The sequence below is a fragment of the Macaca nemestrina genome, chromosome 4, assembly GCF_043159975.1.
Source record: "Macaca nemestrina isolate mMacNem1 chromosome 4, mMacNem.hap1, whole genome shotgun sequence".
NCBI classification, from domain to species: Eukaryota; Metazoa; Chordata; class Mammalia; order Primates; family Cercopithecidae; genus Macaca; species Macaca nemestrina.
In genome coordinates, this window is record NC_092128.1 from 39,083,702 (window position 1) to 39,103,730 (window position 20,029).

Below are 20,029 nucleotides of genomic sequence, written 5' to 3' on the forward strand. Positions count from 1 at the left end.
TATTAACATACCTGCAGAGTCGGGAAGAAGGGAAGATTTAGGTGTTATAGTTCAAATCAGATCTTTTTTGTACCTTAAATTCAAATGTCCCTGGGAAATACCTAATTGCTTGTCTAATCATAAAGAAGAAAAGCTATATGTTTGAGAGTAATCGAAGGCTTCCAATTTAAAATGACAGAATTGCCTCCTACAGGAATGAGAACCAACACAGAGGAAAAAACTTGATGTATCAGTCAACACATGGTGAACAAATATCGTATTTCATTAAATCTTTCTCTTGTTTGTTATGATACTTTTAAGTCTTTTCCTTTTTGATTCTTTTGGACTTTTTTTATGTTTCATATATTGTCAGATGGTCTTCTTGTTTAACACGTACTGATTCTAACAAATAGAATTAGCTAATGTTATAAAATCTGTTGTTAATAATGACGTAAACATAAATTACAGTATTTCACAGCACAAATAATTGGCATTTATCTGTTTTTTTCTGAGTGTAAGTTTTGTATAACAAGCAATTCAGCATTATATTGGGGGCCTACTGTGTGCCAGGAACTATCCTAGAGAATTGGAATATGTGAGTGAACAAAATAGAAAAAGATTCTTTCCCCCACAAAACAAATTCTGAAAATATTATGCACTGTGTTAGAAACTGAATTGAAAGGAGAAACATGTACTTGCTCTCTTTCACTCCAATGTTTTTAATATTCTTAGAAAACTTATGGATATTATGAATTCATAGATAAAAATGCAAATCCAGATGGAAACTGTGACCTGCATACTGGGATTGCAGAGTACCAGGCTGTATTGGGAATTAGAAGCCTGGCAGATGATGGATGGTGACAGCATTGTTTCACTTAATGAAGTGGCTATTGAAGCTTAAAACGGGAAAGATGACAAAAGGGAACTGAGCACTTTTGTCTGTGGAAGAAGAAAAAGCTTTATATTATACCAAGGAGAACTGAACTCACTACTTCTTTTTGAACTTCATTAGTCTTTTCTGTGAAAATCTATCTCATTGTCAAGCAGCTTGATGGCCACTTTGGGAAAATGCTTTACTTCTTCATAATGGAACCAATGCCTTCATTATCCTGAGGCTCCAATGATATTCCACCTTCACAGAACTAATAAGACCAGCAATGCTCTGGAGAAGTCACTGTGAAGATGCCAAATGGTACCGTTGAGACAAAATTTTGCCTCCTGCGGCGATTTTTCTTTTAATTTGTTACTGAGAACAGCAACACATAGAAGAGCCAAATGATGTTGCTGAGAATTTTTATGCAGATACATTTATATTTGAGTACAAGAAAGAGAAGCTTTTGAAGTTCTAGTGAATCTTTTCTGTAGCCTGATCTTAAAGTTTAATAGTGCAAACTTTCACTGAAGTCAAAAGGCAAAACAAAATGTCACAACAAAAATATATATCTATGAAAATCCACACTTCTAAAAGCAGTCATTTTCCAGTGCCAATCCCCAAAGCTTTCCACAGTCCTTATTTATATCTATTTTTATACAAAAAAAGCAGAAGAAAAACACATGCAAATTACCTAAGATTCCTTCCTTTGGAAAATATTCAAAATCCAGCACTATTTCATTCTTTGAATATTACAATATAGACTTTTATTAGCAGAAAAATCATTTTTCATATAAGAATATCTAAGTAATTAGAAAATGTTTTTAAATTGAATAACTCATTATTAATCATTGTTTTTATTTTAAAAACCATTGGGCAGACAGCTTTTGTTTTTAATGTGTAGTCAATTAAATCATTTTGGTGCTGTAACATAGCTCAGCTGTATCACACTTTGCTTTCACAATGCCTCGATGTTTTGTCTTTGATATGACTGTTTTTTCTTCTAAATCACAGGTACTTATTTTCAGTCTTGTTTTCCTCCATCGGTTCCTGCATCTGTGCAGTGGGTGGAACTGGCTGTATATCAGCTCCAACCCTTTAATGATGGGGATCACAGACTAAAAAAATAGCCTAGAATGCCAATGGCCGTGTGGAGGAGGCAGAAAATGAGGACAATGTCTGCTGCTGGCCTAATACTTTGCCTTAAAAATGTAGTGTGGTGTTCTTGGGGGTTATTCTTCTTCCATGGTTCAGAAGAGAATTTAGAAAATTGGAGTTAGCGGTTTTCTTTTATTATCTTTAATTAAGCTTGCACATAGAATAGGCCAAAATGGAAACACTGCACACATCTGACTGTGAATGTGAACATTCAGAATAAACAAATAGAATATTACAAATGAGAAAATAAAAGGGGCTTTTTAAAAGTGTTAGCCATATTTTTCTTTTCAAATGTTCTTTGAGATATAACTGGCAGCCAGACTAATCCAGGATCCAGTTTTTTGGCTAATCACACAAGGAGAACATAAATTATTAATTGCAGAATTTCAATTACAAATTTATTTGAATCCAGTGTTTCTTCTGCTTTTATGGTTTATTAAATCAGCATAAACTACAACTTAACCACACTATTAAACACATAGATTCAGGTACTTGAAATTAAATAGATCCAAGGTGAGAATTAGACAGAAGTAACTTTTAAAGTTTTCCTCTTCCATATCATTTTTTACTTAAAATGTTATTATTAACAATTTTTCTAAATAGAGGTTTCCACTTTCAGCACTGACATGTAAAAATCCTGGAAGTTGTTACTCGTGTCCTTATGACAAGAAAATACTGAACAAATGCAAAATCAATGACTCCTGTTAGATGTGCCAGAGAAAGGAGTTTCCACAGGCTAATGTTGAATGTTACAGCTGAGACCTATTTACTGAGAACAAAAGCCGCTGGAACCATAGAGTAGTAAGCACACTTAAATGATAATTTTGATAAATTGTTTGAAGCTGAATTGCTGGCCTGAGATTGAGAATTTCTTAAGAGGGCATGTAGACATAGGAGTGCCCTAATAATTTCCTGGGTCTTGCCTCCAAGAATCCAACCACATTCTTGTGGTAAAAATCCAAGAAATATCACTTTGTGGCTTGGGCAGGGGCAGGAGTAATCATTGTGGAAATGTCTTGGTCATTCTCCATAACAAAGGACCATTTTCCAGGGGGAAAGACTTTAACAAAGCTTTGTTCCAAAGCAGTGGGGGACTGGCATTCCTCTCACTCTTGCCCATTCCAGTTTTCCTGTTCTTTCTGAGGAAGTAGGGAACTATATAAGAATTAACACATGTAAATGTCATAGTAGAGAAACGAGTCAATAAAAAACTGAGAAATCTTCAACATCAATATCAACTGACAGAGCTGCACCAAGACTACTTAGCTACTCCCTCCTAAGTGTCATAACTGCTTCACCCCACCCAGCAAGTGCCTTCACATTCCTGTTTTATTCAGGGTTCTGCAGAGGTAGAGAGCCAATAAGATATATGTGTATATAAAACAGAGTTGATTAGGGAGAATGGCTGACATGATAAAAGGCAAAGTTCCATAATGGGCTGTCTGAAAGCTTGGGAAAGAAAGAAGCCAGTGGCATGGCTCAGTCCAAGTCTGAAAGCTTCAAAACCAGGGAAGCTGACAGCATAACCCACAGTCTGAGGCCAAGTGCCCAAGAGCCTTTGGGAGGCTACTGGTGCAAGTCACAGAGTTCAAAGGCCAAAGAACCTGAAGTCTGATGTTCAAGGACAGGAGGAGAAGAGTCAAGCATCTGGCACAGGAAGAGAAACAAAGTGAGAGAATCAGTAAGCTGCTTATTCCTACTTCTGCCTGCTTCGTTCTAGCTGTGTAGGCAACCGATTGTATGGTGTCCACCCATACTGATGATAGGACTTTCTCTCACACTTTATTGACTTATATGTCCATCTCCTCTGGCAACCCACCCATACAGACACACACAGAAAAATACTTTAGCAGCCATCTAGGCACCTCCCAGTTCAGTCAAATTGACACCTAATATTAACCATCACATTCTGCTCCCAGCCTCTCTTCTCACTTAGGGGGAGATCTTTCCACACTGAAACTAGCCTGTGAAGTCTGCAAGTGGTGACTACTCCACCAAATGCACATACATCAATATAAGACAACAAGAAATACGAAAAACCAAGAAGACATAATACCACCACAAGAATGTAGAGGCTGACCCCAAACAAATGAAAGCCTACAAACTTCCTGACAAAGAATACAAAGTAATTATTTTAAGGAAGATCAGTAAACTCCAGGAAAATACAGAGAAATGACTTATTGAAATCAGAAAAGCGATAAGTGATTTGAAATGAAAAATTTAGCAGTTAAAATTATTTATTTAAATTATATAATTATAATAATAAATAATTATTAAATGATTAATATTTTAAATTAATTATTTGAGTCTATGAATATCTTTATCATTAAATAATTTTTGCATTATTAAAAAATCAAGTAGAAAATTCTAGAGCCTAAAAATATAATGAATGGAAAAAAAAGTTAATACAGAAAGTTAACAGCAAATCAAGTAGAAGAATCTGTGAACTTGAAGTAATGTAAATATACTGAGAAAGCAGAAAAAAGAAAACAAAATAAATAAGAAGAAAGCTTATGAGATTTATGGAATAGCATCAAAAAAGGAAAACCCAAATCATAGAAACTTTATGACGAGAAATGGGGGAAAAAGTGGCAGAAATTTTATTCAAATAAATAATAGCAGAAAACTTCGCAAATCTGGAGAAAGATATAAATATCCAGATACAAAAGGTTAAATGTCCCAATCAGATTCAATCCAAACAGTCTACATCAAGACATTGTAATCAAACTGTCAAAAATCAAAGACAGGATACTGAGAGCAGCAAAGGACGCAAATCACATATCAGGGAGTTTCAGTAGTTTTAGCAGGGAACTTTTTAGCAGATTTAGACCAGGAGAAAGTGGAATTATTATTCTACTTTCAAAATGGATATTTTGAAATATTCAAATATTGAAGCATATTCAAAATGCTGAAGGAAAACAATTGTGAACCAAGAATACCATACCTGGCAAAGCTCTTCTTTGGAAATAAAGAGGAGATAGATTTCCCAAGCAAACAAAAGCTGAGGGAGTTCATCATCACCAGATCTGTCTTACAAAAAATGTTAAAGGTGGTACTTCAAGATGAGATTAAAAGATGCTAATTAGTAACAAAAAAAATGAAAGTATAAAACTCACAGGTAAAAATAATTTCACAACCATATTAAGAATACTCTGATACTATCATGATGGTGTATAAATTACTTCTGTCTTTAGTATGAAGGTTAAAAGACAAAACTACTAAATAATAGCTGCAATAATTTGTTAGGGGATAAACAATACAAAAATATTTAAATTTTGATATTAAAACTATGAAAATGTATGTAGGTGGAGTAAATATGTAGAGTTATCTTATGCAATCAAAATTAAGTTTGTTATCAGCTTAAAATAGCTTCTATATAATATATAAAATGTTTTACATTGAGCCTCATGGTAACCACAAATAAAAAAGCTATAGTAGATATACAAAAGGTAAAAAGTAGAAAATCTAAGGCATACGACTAAAGAATATGATCTAATCACAAAGGAAAACAACAAGAAAAAAAAGGAAAAAGGATCTACAAAATAACCAGAATACAATGAGCAAAATGGCATTAGTGAGCCCTTACCTATCAATATATTACCTAGAAGATAAACAGATTAAATTCTGCAACCAAGAAACACAGAGTAGCTAAATAGAGTTTTAAAGAAATCAATTATGTGAATCATTTCACTTTTTAAGGACACAAATACAGTAAAGTGAAAGAATGAAAAAATATATTCCATTCAAATGAAAGCCAAAAGACAGCAAGGGTAGCTATACTTTTATTTAAGTAAAAACCTGTATAACAAGACAAAAAGGATCATTATATAATGACAAAGGGTTCAATTTATCAAGGAGATGTAGGAATTATAAACATGTATGCACCACCAATCAAAACATCTAAACATATAAAGCAAATATTAATAAATCTGAAGAAAGGGATAGACTGCAATATAACAATAGTAGGGGACATCAATATCCCACTTTTAACAATGAACAGATAATCCAGACAGAAAACCAACAGCAAAACATTGAACTTGAACTATACTTAGACCAAATGGACAAAAGAAACATATACAAAGCAGTCCATCCAACAGGGACAGAATACACATGTTGGTTTAGAATCGTATCACATGTTAGGCACAGAACAAGTCTTAACAACTTTAAGAGAATTGAAATAACATCAAGAATTTTTTTCTGACCACAATGGTATGAATAAAACGGTATAAATGGAGAAATTCTAGAAAATTCACAATATGTGAAAATTAAACAACATGCTTCTGAACAACAAATGGGTCAAATAAAATTGAAAGAGAAATTATAAACATCTTGAGACAAGCAAAAATAGAAAAACAACATATGAAAACTTAGGGGATGCAGCAAAAGTGGTTCTAAGAGTGAAGTTAGACCTACATGAAACATATAAACACCTGCATGAAAACAGAAGCAATATATCAAAGAAATAACCGAACACATACTTACCTGGCAGGGGAGATACCATAATCATGAAGGTGGTTTTCCCAGGGCAAAGCTTATCCATTGCAGTCCGGATATGCTGACCCCTGTGATTTCCCCAAATGTAGGAAACTGAAATATATAATTTGCGGTAGTGGGGGACTGCATTCACGCTTTCCCCTAAAAAAAAAAAAAAAAAAAAAAGAAAGAAAAGAAATAACCAAACATTACACCCCAAAGACCTAGAAAAAGAAGAATAAACTATGTATAAAGTTAGTAGAATGAAGGAAATAAGATCAGCATATAGATACATGAAATAGGGACTAGAAAAATCATAGAAAACATCAACACAAATAAGAGTTGGTTTTTTAAAAAGATAAACAGACTATGCCTGTAATCCCAGCACTTTGGGAATCCTAGGCAGGCGGATCATGAGGTCAGGAGATCGAGACCATCCTGGCTAACACGATGAAACCCTGTCTCCACTAAAAATACAAAAACAAAATTAGCCGGGCGTGGTGGCGGGCGCGTGTAGTAGAATGGCGTGAACCCGGGAGGCGGAGCTTGCAGTGAGCCGTGGAGATTGTGCCACCGCACTCCAGCCTGGGCAACAGAGCAAGACTGCGTCTCAAAAATAAATAAATAAATAAAAATAAACAAAATTGGTCAACCCTTAGCAAGACTAGCTTAAAAAAATGAGAGAAGACTCAAATACATAAAATTATAAATGAAAAAGGAGACATTACAACTGATACCACAGAAATATAAATAATCATAAGCGGGTGCACTTGTACACTAACAAACTGAACAAATACCTAGACACATACAACCTATCAACACTGAATAATGAAGAAAGGGAAAATCAGAATAGATAAATAATAAGTAGGGAGATTTAATAATTAGCTGCCTTCCATCAAAGAAAAACTTAAGACCCTTATTCACCATGATCAAGTGGAATTTATCCCTGGGATGCAAAAATGATTCAACATAAGCAAATACATAAATGTGATATACCATACTAACAGAATGTAAAACAAACAAAAAAGAACCCATATCTTTTGTCATATACAAAAATCAACTCAAAATGGATTAAAGACTTAAATGAAAGGCCTCAAACTGTGTAATTACTAGAAAAGAACAAAGGGGAAAAGCTCTATGACACTGGTCTAAGCATGATTTTTAGATATTACTCTAAATGTACAGGCATCCAAAGCAAAAATAGATAAATAGTGTTACATCAAAAACGTCTGCACAGTAAAGGAAACAATCAACAGAGTGAAGGGACAACCTACAAAATGAGATAATTTATTTGCAAACCATAGTCTGACAAGTTGTTAATATTCAAAATTTATAAGTAACTTAATCAACTTACTAGTAAGAAAACAAATAATCCAATTTTTAAAAAGGACAAAGGACCTAAATAGACGTGTCTTAAAAGAAGTTATACAAATGGCCACCAGGTATATGAAAATTGTTTGACATCACTAAGTATTTGAGAAATGCAACTTAAAATCACAATGAGATATTATCTCACACCTGTTAGGGTGGCTATTATCAAAAAGACCAAAGGTAAGTATTAAAAAGGATATAGAGAAAAGAGAACCCATGTACACTGTTCTTGGGACTGTAAATTAGCGCAATCATTATGGAAAATGGTATGGAGATGCCCCCCAAATTAAAAAAAATGGAACTACCATATAATCTAGGAACCCTACTCCTGGGTTTATATCCAGAGTATGATAATATGTCAAATAGATATTTGCACTCCAATGTTCACTGCAACAACAGCCAAGATATAAAATGAACTTCAGTGCCTCTCAACAAATGATGAGATAAAGAAAATGTGGTATGTATTCACGAAGGAATGCTACTAGTGAGTAGTATTTTAAAAGAAAACACTAGCATTTGTGATGACATGGATGAACTTGGTGGAAATTATTTTAAGTGAAACAAGCCAGGAACAGAAAGAGAAATACCACAATTTCTCACTTACATGTAGAATGTATAAAAGTCAAACTCATAGAAACAAAGAGTGTAATGGTGGGTACAAGAAACTGGGAGGTGTGGTGAATGGGGAGATATTCAAAAGTCACAAAATTCCAGCTAAATAGAACTAATAACAGCACATCTATTGTATATCATGGTGGCTAAAGTTAGAAACAATACATTACATACTTAAAAATGAGTGAGAAAATAGATTTTTAATTATTCTTACCACAAAAAAGGTACAAGTATGTGAGATAATATATATATTAAATATCTTTATATACAACACAAACATATACAATTTTGTTAAGAACATTTTAAAAATAAAAAAGACAGTTATAACACAGATGTAAAAATTGTCATGAAGGGAATTGAAAATAACTATTTATAATGTTAAGGGACAATGAAAAAGTGGACAACATTCATAAACATATGGGTAATGTTTAAGAATCAATAGAAAATGCTAAAAATAAAAAACACTATTCCCACAAATGAAGATTGTCAGAGTGGATAATAAAAACAATGTGCAACTATAGGTTGTTTATAAGAACCTCACTTTAAAATAAAAGTGAAGTTACTTTAGGTTAGAAGTAAAAGTATAGGGCTGGGCGTGGTTGCTCATACCTGTAATCCCAGCATTTTGGGAGACTGAGGCAAGTGGATCACTTGAGGCCAGGAGGTCAACACCAGTCTGGCCAACACGGGGAAACCTACCTCTAATACAAATACAAAAATTAGCCAGCCATGGTGTTGCGCGGCTGTAATCCCAGCTACTCAGGAGACTGAGGCATGAGAATCACTTGAACCCAGGAGGCAGAGGTTGCCATGAGCCAAGATTGTGCCACTGCACTCCAGCGTAACAATAGAGTGAAACTCTGTCTCAAAAAAAGGAGAAGGTGTAAAGATATGGAAAAATATATGCCATACTAGCCATACTAACTATATTAGTCCATTCTCATGTTGCTAAAAAAGACATATGGAAGATGGGGTAATTTATAAAGGAAACACATTACAAGAAAAAACAAAAACAAAAACAAATACTGCAGACCAGTATCTCTCATAGACACAAAAATTATTTGGCAAAGTATTAGCAAATTGAAACTAACAGTGAGTGAATGAAATTTATTTCAGGTATGGCTCAACAATTAAAAAATTAATCAGTGCACCCTACAACATGAACAAACTAGAAAAGAAAAATCATAAAATCTCATCGATTGATTCAGAAAGAACATATAAAAAAATCCAACACTCATTCATGACAAAAACTCTCAGCAAACTAAGAACAAATGAAAACATCCTGCACTTGATAGGTAATATCTGTGGAAAATCTATAACTAACATTGTCCATAATGTTGAAAAAGTGGATACTTACTCCTAAAATAGAGAACAAGGCAAGAATGTCTTTTTTCACCACCCTTATTCAACATTGCATTGGAAGTCCTAGCTAGTGCAAGAAGTCAAGTAAAATAAATTAATCAAAAGGTATAAGAGAAAAGGAAGAAATAAAGCTGTCTTTGTTCACAGATGACAATCAGAGATGATATGATTGTCTGTGTAGAAAATCCCAAAGAATCAATGGAAAAAGACCACCTGAAAATAACAAGTAATTATTGCAACAGTACAGGATACAAAGTTAATTTGAAAAATCAAATGTTTTCCTATATATCAGCAATAAACATTTAGAATTTGAAATTAACAACATAATACCATTAGGATCTATACGTGGAAAATTACAAAATGCCAATATAAAAAACAATGAAACTCCAAATAAATGAGGAGATATTCTGTGTTTCTATATTGGTAGATTCATTACTGTTAAGATGTCAATTTTTCCCAGCTTGATGTATAGATTCAGTGCAATCTCAGTCAATATATCCCAAACTATTTGGTAGATATTAAGAAACTGACTCTAAAGTCTATATGAAAAACCAAAAGACCTAGAATAGCCAACACAATATTGAAGATGAAAAATAAAGGTGGAGAACAGATGCTACTCAATTTTAAGAAATATTATGTCTGCAATAATTAAGAGAGTATGGTATTTGTGAAAGTACAGAGAAAAAGCATGAGGAGAAGGCTGGAGTTATCAATAGACCATATTGGAGAACTCAGAAATAGATTCACATATATAATCAAATAATATTTGACAACAAGGCAATAAAAATTAAATGGAGAAAGGCTAATCATTTCAAGAAATGGTGCTGAAATAATGGAACATCAATATGCCAAATAGTGAAGATAGACAGAGACCTTACCCCTTATAGGAACATTAACCGAAATGGATCTTAGGCCAAAATGTAAAATACAAAACTATAAAACTCTTTGAAAAAGGCATAGGAGAAAATCTTCATGAACTTGGCTGTGGTGATGAATTTTTAAGTATAACACTAATAGTACAACCCCTAAAAAGGGAAAAAAGAAATAATGTTTGACATTATTAAACATACAATTTCTGCTCTGGGAAACACATTAAGAGAATGAAAAGATAAGGCACAGGTTGGTAGACCTCAAAACACATATCTGAGGAAGTACTTGTATCAAAAATAGACAAAATACCCTTAATACTCAACAATAAATAAACAGCCCAATTGAAAATTGTCACAAAAAATGAAAAGACGCCTTATCATAGAAAATATACAGATAGCAAATAAGCATATGAAAAGATTTTCAACATGGTTTGTCATTAGGAAATTGTAAATTAATACAACAATAAGATATCTCTACACACCTTTTAGAATGGTTAAACTCCAGAATAAATTGACAATATCAACTGCTGGTGAGAATGCAGAGCAACAGAAATTCTCATTCACTGCTGGTGGGAATGCAAAATGGCATGGCTTCTTTGAAAGACAGTTTGGCAGTCTTAAAAAATTTAACATAGTCTTTTCATACATTCCAGTCATCATGCTCATAGGTATTTACCGAACTGATTAAAAAAAATTACCCATAATGTACATGAATGTCCATAGCAGCTCTATTCATAATTGCTAAATATTTGAAGCAACCAAGATTTCCTTCAATGTATTTGATAATGGATAATGTATAAATCAACTGTGACACATATAGAATGAAATACTATTCATCAATAAAAATTATTCTTGATGAAGAGGAAAAACAATGAGTTATCAAGCCAAGACAAAATGATGATTAATCTTAAATGCATAATGCTATGTGAAAAAGGCCTGAAAAAGTCTGACAAAGCTACATACTTTACAAGTCCAATTATATGACGTTTTGGAAAAGGCAAATTCTAAAGGTGGCCAACAAATCAGTGGTTAACAAGGCTTACGTTGGGGCACACTGCATAGGCTAAGCACAAGGATTTTTAGTGTAGTGAAATTATTCTCTATAATACTGTAATGGTGGGTACAAGGCAATAAGCGTTGTCAAAACCTGTAAGACTGTACAACAAAAAGAATATGTCTTAATTTATGCAATTAAAAATATTTATAGGCTGGGCACAGTGGCTCACACCTGTAATCCCAGCATTTTAGGAGGTCGAGACGGGCGGATCACTTGAGGTCAGGAGTTTAAGACCTGCCTGGCCAACATGATGAAACACCATCTCTACTAAAAAAGACAAAAATTAGCTGAGCATAGTAGCATATGCCTGTAACTCCAGATACTCGGGAGGCTGAGGAGGGAGGATTGGTTGAACCTGGGAGGTGGAGGTTGCAGTGAGCCAAGATCGTGCCACTGCACTCCAGCTTTGGTGACAGAGCAAGACTTTGTCTCAAAAAAAAAAAAAAAAAAAAGGAATTTCAGGATGGAAGACAAAATGTGACAAATGAATCTAAATTTATTACAAATGTATGAAACAAATCTGTCGGTTTTTTGAGGCTATCATTTGTTTTTTCTTCTGTCCTGAAGATAGTTTTGGTCATTCCACAATTTTAGATGAATTGGAATTTCTCAGCACCATCTTCTAATTTTCAATATCATACTAAGCATTATATTAACAAGCTAATTATCTCTATTTGATAGGTGATCTTTGATTATTGAATGTCAAAAATATCTTATTTGGCTTCTGAATTTTTAGCCATTTTACATTGTTAATATTACTGATAATTTCTGGAATCATCAATTTATGTTTTTGATTAATACTGAAAATTTTTCATATGATTTCAATTGTTGCCTCCTTTTCACAGTGTCTGTTTTCTCTTTCTGGACTCTAATAATTTTCATACTGATTTTTTTTCTTATATCTTTGTAGTCATTTGGTTGCTTAACTTTTATTTCATATTTTAAGTCCCTGTCTCTATCTCCTGTATTCTGAATAGATACTGCAGCTGTGTTTAACTTACTGTTTAAAATATAAGTTTTTAAATTTGGAATTATAAACACACAGAAACACATACATACATGTATGCACATGATTTATTTAACATTATTTATTATTTCTGGTCATGCCATATCTGAAATCTATGAATGTTTTCATCTCTTTTTGTGGTTTCTGGTCACTCATTCATAGAATATTGATTTTCGTGTTTTCTAATTTTTGTATGAACTCATTTTATTGAGTTTGATATTTGAGTTGAAAATTCTGAGGGCTTGAATTAAGAATGCTTTCATAAAGACAGGACTTTCATCTGCTCTGTTAAGAGCCATTTTAGCTTCTTTGAATCATCCCTTCCCTACATTCCTTTGAACAAAGGCTTAGTCTCTTTAATATTGCAGTGAGGTAGGCTTTCCCCATCAGGTTAACCTTGCCTTTTATTTCTGATCTTGCTTTCTTTGCACTGCTTCACGCTACTTGCACTGATGCCACCTCCTGAATTCAGTGTCTTCTTTCCTTTCCTGTCTTTTGTTTGTTTGTTTTAATTTCATTGCTTTCTGTTAAGTACAGGCATGTACTAAAATATATGTTTTGTGTAGTACAAAAGTACGCCTCCCAAGATATCTAGCCCACCAATGAAATGGTAAAATTTCTTAACCAAGTTTTATGAAGATTTTTAGAACTTAATAATATGATTATACATGCACATGATTTTGTGTTCTGCATGCAACCAATTTAACAGTACCAGAAAGACTAGAGGAAGATTCAGGGAAAGATATATGGAACAAAAAAAACTATACTCTGTTACTCCCTTTCTACTCCAAACCCTTAATGATAGGGAATGAAATATAATAGAAAAAGTTATTTTTATAACTATTAGCTTATGTTAGGAATTATAAATATTCACATATTTCCAACATATATTTCTCAGAAGTATTTTTTATTTAATTTTCATTATATCTTTGTAAGGTAGGTATTATTATTATTATTATTATTATTATTTTGAGACAGAATCTCGCTCTTTGGCCAGGTTGGAGTGCAGTGGTGCGATCTTGTCTCATTGCAGCCTCCACTTCCTGGGTTCAAGTGATTCTCCTGCCTTGGCCTCCTGAGTAGCTGGGACTATAGGCACATGCCACTCGCCCAGCTAATTTTTGTATTTTAGACCATGTTGGCCAGGATGGTCTCCATCTCTTGACCCTGTGAACCACCTGCCTCAGCCTTCCAAAGTGCTGGGATTACAGGCGTGAGCCACTGTGCCCGGCCTAAGGTAGGTATTATTAATATTTATTGTTACTCTAATTATTATAGTTTAAGATGCTGAGGTCAAGAGTAGTTATCAAATTTAGATAGCCTGTGTCTAGATGTCATGCTTTTGCACCTCACTGTATTTGAAAACATTAAGCATTTTGGTGGTGTGGTGGCAGAAAGGAAAGAGCAAATTGGATCACAGTTTAAAAGCAAAAAATGGTAATCAAGATTTTGAATTCTGAAGGGTATTGGAGGCTTCAAGTAATTCACGTAAGATGGTGGACTAAAGTCAAGGCTACTGCTTGAAGTCTAGAACTGGAGTGCACCCCTGTTCCTTTATGAAGGTAAAAAATATATATATAGTTTGTTCGAAAAGGAGGCATGACCACAATACTGGAGACATATTTTTCAATATGAAATAGCGTCTATCGAATAAAACTTGAAAGTGGAGGCAGCTCATTGTGCACAAGATAAAGGAGGAACTAATTTATCACACAGAGGTGCATAATAAGTCTGGGCATAGATTGTATGCAGTATAAATCATGTTTCGTGGAAAAGGAATCCTTTACCTATAATTCTTAACAAACTTCAGGGAAGGTAGATAGAGCTTCCTTGTTACAATAATGACCTTGTTAGGAAAGGAGCTTTACAGAGCAGATAATTCATCAATCTGATTTAAAATGAGATTACTCAAACATGCCCCCCCACCCCGCCTTTTTAAGCTACTAAGAAGGAAGAAATGAGTCAACGATAATCAGATTCATCTTTAAAAACAATCATGGTTTGAGTCTAATGCTTATAGCAAGCAATAGGTCAAGGAAGCCAGAAGGCAGCAGCTCTACACACTCAACTAGAATATAAACTAAATAAATCATTTGTTTTTATAGGGGATAAAAAGTATTATCTTTCTCTCACCTCTTGAAAGGTTCATGGCTGACATCCATGTAACAGAAGACATCAATAAGGGAAAAGCATAATGAGTTTATTTATTTAAAGTTTTATGTTACATAGGAGCTTTTAGAAACGAAGGTCCAAATGACCCAGGGAAATCTATGTGTTTTTGTGCTAAATCTGATAAAAGAAGTGGATAGTTGTGGAGAAAGATGATTGGACAAAAAGGAGTATAATCTAATGGTAATAAACTGGGGCATGGGGGAAGAACTCAGCAAGACCTGTTGGTTCAGATTCTTCTGTGTATCTGTATGACATTTCTTCTCCCCAGGTATGGGGCAGGATGCCTGTTACATGGTGGTCTTATGACCTACTGTCAGGAGAAGTAGACCAGAGAATCCTTTTATGGACAGCTCTCACACAGAAAGATGGGAGAAGGTGAGACAATGACTTTCAAGGTGCCTTATTTGGGGGTAGCATGTCCTAAAACTGTCATTTTATAACTAACTTTCTCAATGTCATCCTAGGTAAAATGCTTTAAAATTAGATGTTAGGAACTTCACATGTAGATAGGATGTAGAAGAATGAAGAAAATCTTTATGTCTGTGCTAACCACAAGAATATCCCAGGTGAAAATATAAATCAAAATGTTGTATTACCTCAAAAGGAAGACTGGATACAAAAAAGCTTTGGTTAAATGAATTTCAGAGAGAAATAAGCAATTTATATCTGCTGGCAGCTTCCATTTCTGAAGGAGTGTGTCTGGCTTGTCATATATCAAATAGAAGAGCATCCTTACTAAAATAGTGAAGATGCTCAGGTACAGGGAGAAACCAACGAAGACTTTAATGGATTATGATTTGTCAGGAAATGAAAGAGTGCCAAATGTAAAAACAATCCATTCATACAAGGGAGAGTAAAGCAGAGAGAAACTGCAAGACAATATAAGATCTTGCTAGAGTTGAATCCATGTATCCACCAAAAATATTAGAATATTGCAGCTCACAAATTTCTCAGCTTAAATACTGACAAAGTCATAAAGCTATTGAGGGCACAGGATTTTGGAAGTTGGTCTGATCACATGGAAACTCAATGTATTTATAGCTCTAGAGCACCTGCTCTTTTTTCTTCTTTTAAATTTTACTTTTTTATTTTAAGTTTCAGGATACATGTATAGGATGTGCAGGTTTGTTATATAGGTAAACGTGTGCCATGTTGATTTGCTGCACCTATCAATCCATCACTTAGGTATTAAGCCCCACACACATTAGCTACTTATCCTGATGCTCTTTCTCTTTCTTCCCCAGCCAACAGGCCCCCGTGTGTGTTGTTCCCCTCCCGGTGTCCATGTGTTCTCATTGTTCAGCTCCTACTTACAAGTGAGGGCATGCGGTATTTGGTTTTCTGTTCCTGTGTTAGTTTTCTGAGGATAATGGCTTCCAGTTCCATCTATGTTCCTGCAAAGGACATGACCTCATTCTTTTTTAGGGCTGCATAGTATTCCATGGTGTATTTGTACAACATTTTCTTTATCAAGTGGGCATTTGTGTCTTTGTTATTGTAAATAGTGCTGCAATGAACATACATGTGCATCTATCTTTACAGTGGAATATATTTCTTTGGATATATACTCAGTAATGAGATTGCTGAGTCAAATTGAAAGACCTGGTTCTAGGTCTTCAAGGAATCACCACACTGTCTTCCACAATTAAACTAATGAGCTGCTACACAGCAAAATAAACTATCATCAGAGTGAACAGACTACCTACAGAATGGGATAAAACTTTTGGAATCTATTTATATGACAAAGGTATAATATCCAGAATCTACAAGGAACTTAAACAAATTTAGGAGGAAAAAAAAACATTAAAAATTGGGCAAAGGACATGAACAGACAGTTCTCAAAAGAAGACATACATGAGGCCAAGAAACATGTGAAAAACAGCTCAATGTCATTGATCATTAGAGAAATGCAAATCAAAACCACAGTGAGATACCATCTCATGCAAGTCAGAAAGGCGATTATTAAAAAGTCAAAAAACAACAGATGCTGGGGAGGCTATGGAGAAATAGAAATGCTTTTACACTGTTGATAGGAATCTAAATTAGTTCACCTGTTGAATACAATAAAAGGTTGAATTTGTCCTTCTGTCTAATCACTGACAAAAGGTTTTTCAATCTTGGAGAAATAATAGAACAAACCAAAAATAAGTGTAATTCCTTATATTTTATAACTAAAATCTGAAATAAAAATTATTGAAATATGCAAAGAAGCATGAAAATTAAAACTTTTATTAACAGAAAGCACTGACAATAGAAACAGACTCATAGATGAACCCTACTTATTATGAAGTTATCAGGATTTACAGACAAGGATTATATAATGCATCTATTATAAATACATAAAATGATTTAGAGGAAAGGGAGAATAATTGATGAAGATAAGGGAGTTTCAGGAGAAGAATAGAAATTTTAAACAAGACATAATTCCACATAAGTGGAAATTTAGAAATTAAAAATTGTCTTTAACAGCATATTTAATACAAAAAAGTTAGTACCAGTTAACAAAATGTAATTGAGCTCCAAGAGGAAAGAATAGAGAGGATGGGGTCAAAAAACTGTTGGATAATGACAACTGTATATGTTTTAAATTTGAGGAAAAACATTAATCACAATATCTAAGAAGCTCAATATGTCTACTGTATGATAAAATGCAAAATAAAAAACACCCAGGCACATCATACTCACCTAGCTGAAAATTAAAGATAAATGCATTTGGAGAAATTTTAAAAAATAACATAAAGGGGAACAATAATGATGATAATGAGTATTTTCTCAGTAGAAAAAAATAGAAGCCACTATAAAATGCAATATGTTTTAAAAGGCTAAAAGAAGGCCAAATAGAATTAGCTGAAAACTGTGTATATTCAGTGAAAATATCCTTCAAAAATACATTTTATTTATCAAGAGACCCATTAAATGAGCAAATAAGGAAATGGGAAGTCACAGAATTGGAAGAAAATATTTTATTCATGTTGATAATATTAATAATTATCCATTTTTACAATGAATGAAAAGATCATATGCTTATGAAAAATTGTTTTCTGCAATGTAAATAATTCCACCGTATGATCCAACAAATGCATTCCTAGGTACTTATGAAAGGAAAATGAAAACATATGTTGTTATAAAGATGTGTATAGGAACTTTATAACCTACTTGATTGTGATGGTTAAGTGTTTTGATGTACTACTGGATTTGGTTTGCCAGTGTTTTGTTGAGTATTTTAACATCAATGTTCATCAAGGATATTGACTTGAAGTTTTTCATTGTTGTGTTTCTGCCAGGTTTTGGAATCTGGAGGATGCTGGCCTCATAGAATGAGTTAGGGAGTAGGCCTTCCTCTTCAATTTTTTTGGAATAGTTTCTGCAGGAATGGTACCAGCTCTTCTTTTAACATCTGGTAGAATTCAGCCATGAATCCATCTGTTCCTGGGCTTTTTTTGGTTGGTAGGCTATTTATTACTGACTCAATTTCAGAGCTTGTTATTTCAGGGAATCAATTTCTTCCTAGTTCAGTCTTGGGAGGGTACATGTGTCCAGGAGTTTATCCATTTCTTCTAAATTTTCTAGTTCATGTGCATAGAAGTGTTCATATTCTCTGATGGTTGTTTGCATTTGTGAGGTCAGTGATAATATCCCCCTTGCCGTTCCTGATTGTGTTTATTTGGATTTTCTCTCTTTTCTTCTTTATTTGTCTAGCTAGTGGTCTATTTTATTAATTTAAAACAAAAACAAAAACAAAACAAAAACAAAACACCCAGCTCCTGGATTTGTTGATCTTTTGAAAGGTTTTTCATGTCTCAATCTCCTTTGGCTCAGTTCTAATTTTGGTTACTTCTTATCCTCTGCTAGCTTTGGGATTTGCTCGCTCTTGCTTCTCTAATTATTTAGCTGTGATTTTAAGTTGTTAACATGAGGTACTTTTATTTTTTGATTTGGGCAGTTAGTGCTATATATTTCCCTCTTAACACTGCCTTAGCTGTGTCCCAGAGATTCTGGTATGTTATATCTTTGTTCTCATTAGTTTCAAATAATTTCTTGATTTCTGCCTTAACTTCATTATTTACCAAAAAGTCATTGAGGGCAAATTATTCAATTTCCATGTAATTTTATGGTTTTGAGTGAATTTCTTAATCTTGATTTCTAATTTGATTGCACTGTGATCTAAGAGAGTGTTTGTTAAGATGTCAGTTTTTGCATTTGCTGTGGAGTGTTTTACTTTCGATTATGTGATCAATTTTAGAGTTTGTACCACACGGCAAAGAGAACAATGTATATTCTGTTGTTTTGAGGTGGAGAATTCTGTAGATATCTATCAGGGCCATTTCATCCTGAATTTATTCAGGTCCTGAATATCTTTGTGAATTTTCTATCCAGATTATCTCTCTAATATTGTCATTCAAGTGTTAAAGTCTCCCGGTATAATTGTGTGGGTATTTAGGCATCTTTGAACACCTCTAAGAACTTGATTTATGAATCTGAGTTATGAGCTCATGTGTTGGGTACATATATATTTAGGATAGTTAGATCTTGTTGAATTGAACCCTTTACCATTATGCAGTTCCCTTCTTTGTCTTTATTGATCTTTGTTGGTTTAAAGTCTGTTTTTGTCAGAAGCTTGGATTGCAACCCCTGCTTTTTTCTGTTTTCTATTTGCTTGGTAAATTTTCCTCCTTTCCTTTATTTTGAGACTATGTGTGTCATTACATGTGAGATGGATATCTTGAAGACAGTATACCAATGGGTCTTGGCTCTTTATCCAGCTTACCAGTCTGTGTTTTTAAATTAGGGCATTTAACCCATTTGTATTCAAGGTTAGTATTGATATGTATGGATTTGATCCTGTCATCATGATATTAGTTGGTTCTTTTGCAGACTTGTTTATGTGGTTACTTTATAGTGATACTGGTCTGTGTACTTCAGTGTGTTTTTGCGGAGGTTCATAACAGTCTTTCCTTTTCATACTTAATGCCTCCTTCAGGAGCTCTCATAAGGCAGGTCTGGTGGTAACAAATTCTTCAGCATTTGCTTATCTGAGAAAAATCATATTTCTCCTTTGCTTATGAAGCTTAGGTGGCCAGATATGAAATTCTGGTGTG

The 20,029-nt window shown here is 33.9% G+C and overlaps 1 non-coding gene across 1 annotated transcript; it reads left to right on the forward strand.

Annotated features, from left to right (window-relative positions):
• The first annotated feature begins 6,482 nt into the window (after window positions 1–6,482).
• Window positions 6,483–6,646, forward strand: LOC112425591 (U1 spliceosomal RNA). The gene has a single exon (XR_003016707.1). It is a non-coding gene; the product is annotated as a U1 spliceosomal RNA (small nuclear RNA).
• The last annotated feature ends 13,383 nt before the right edge of the window (window positions 6,647–20,029 follow it).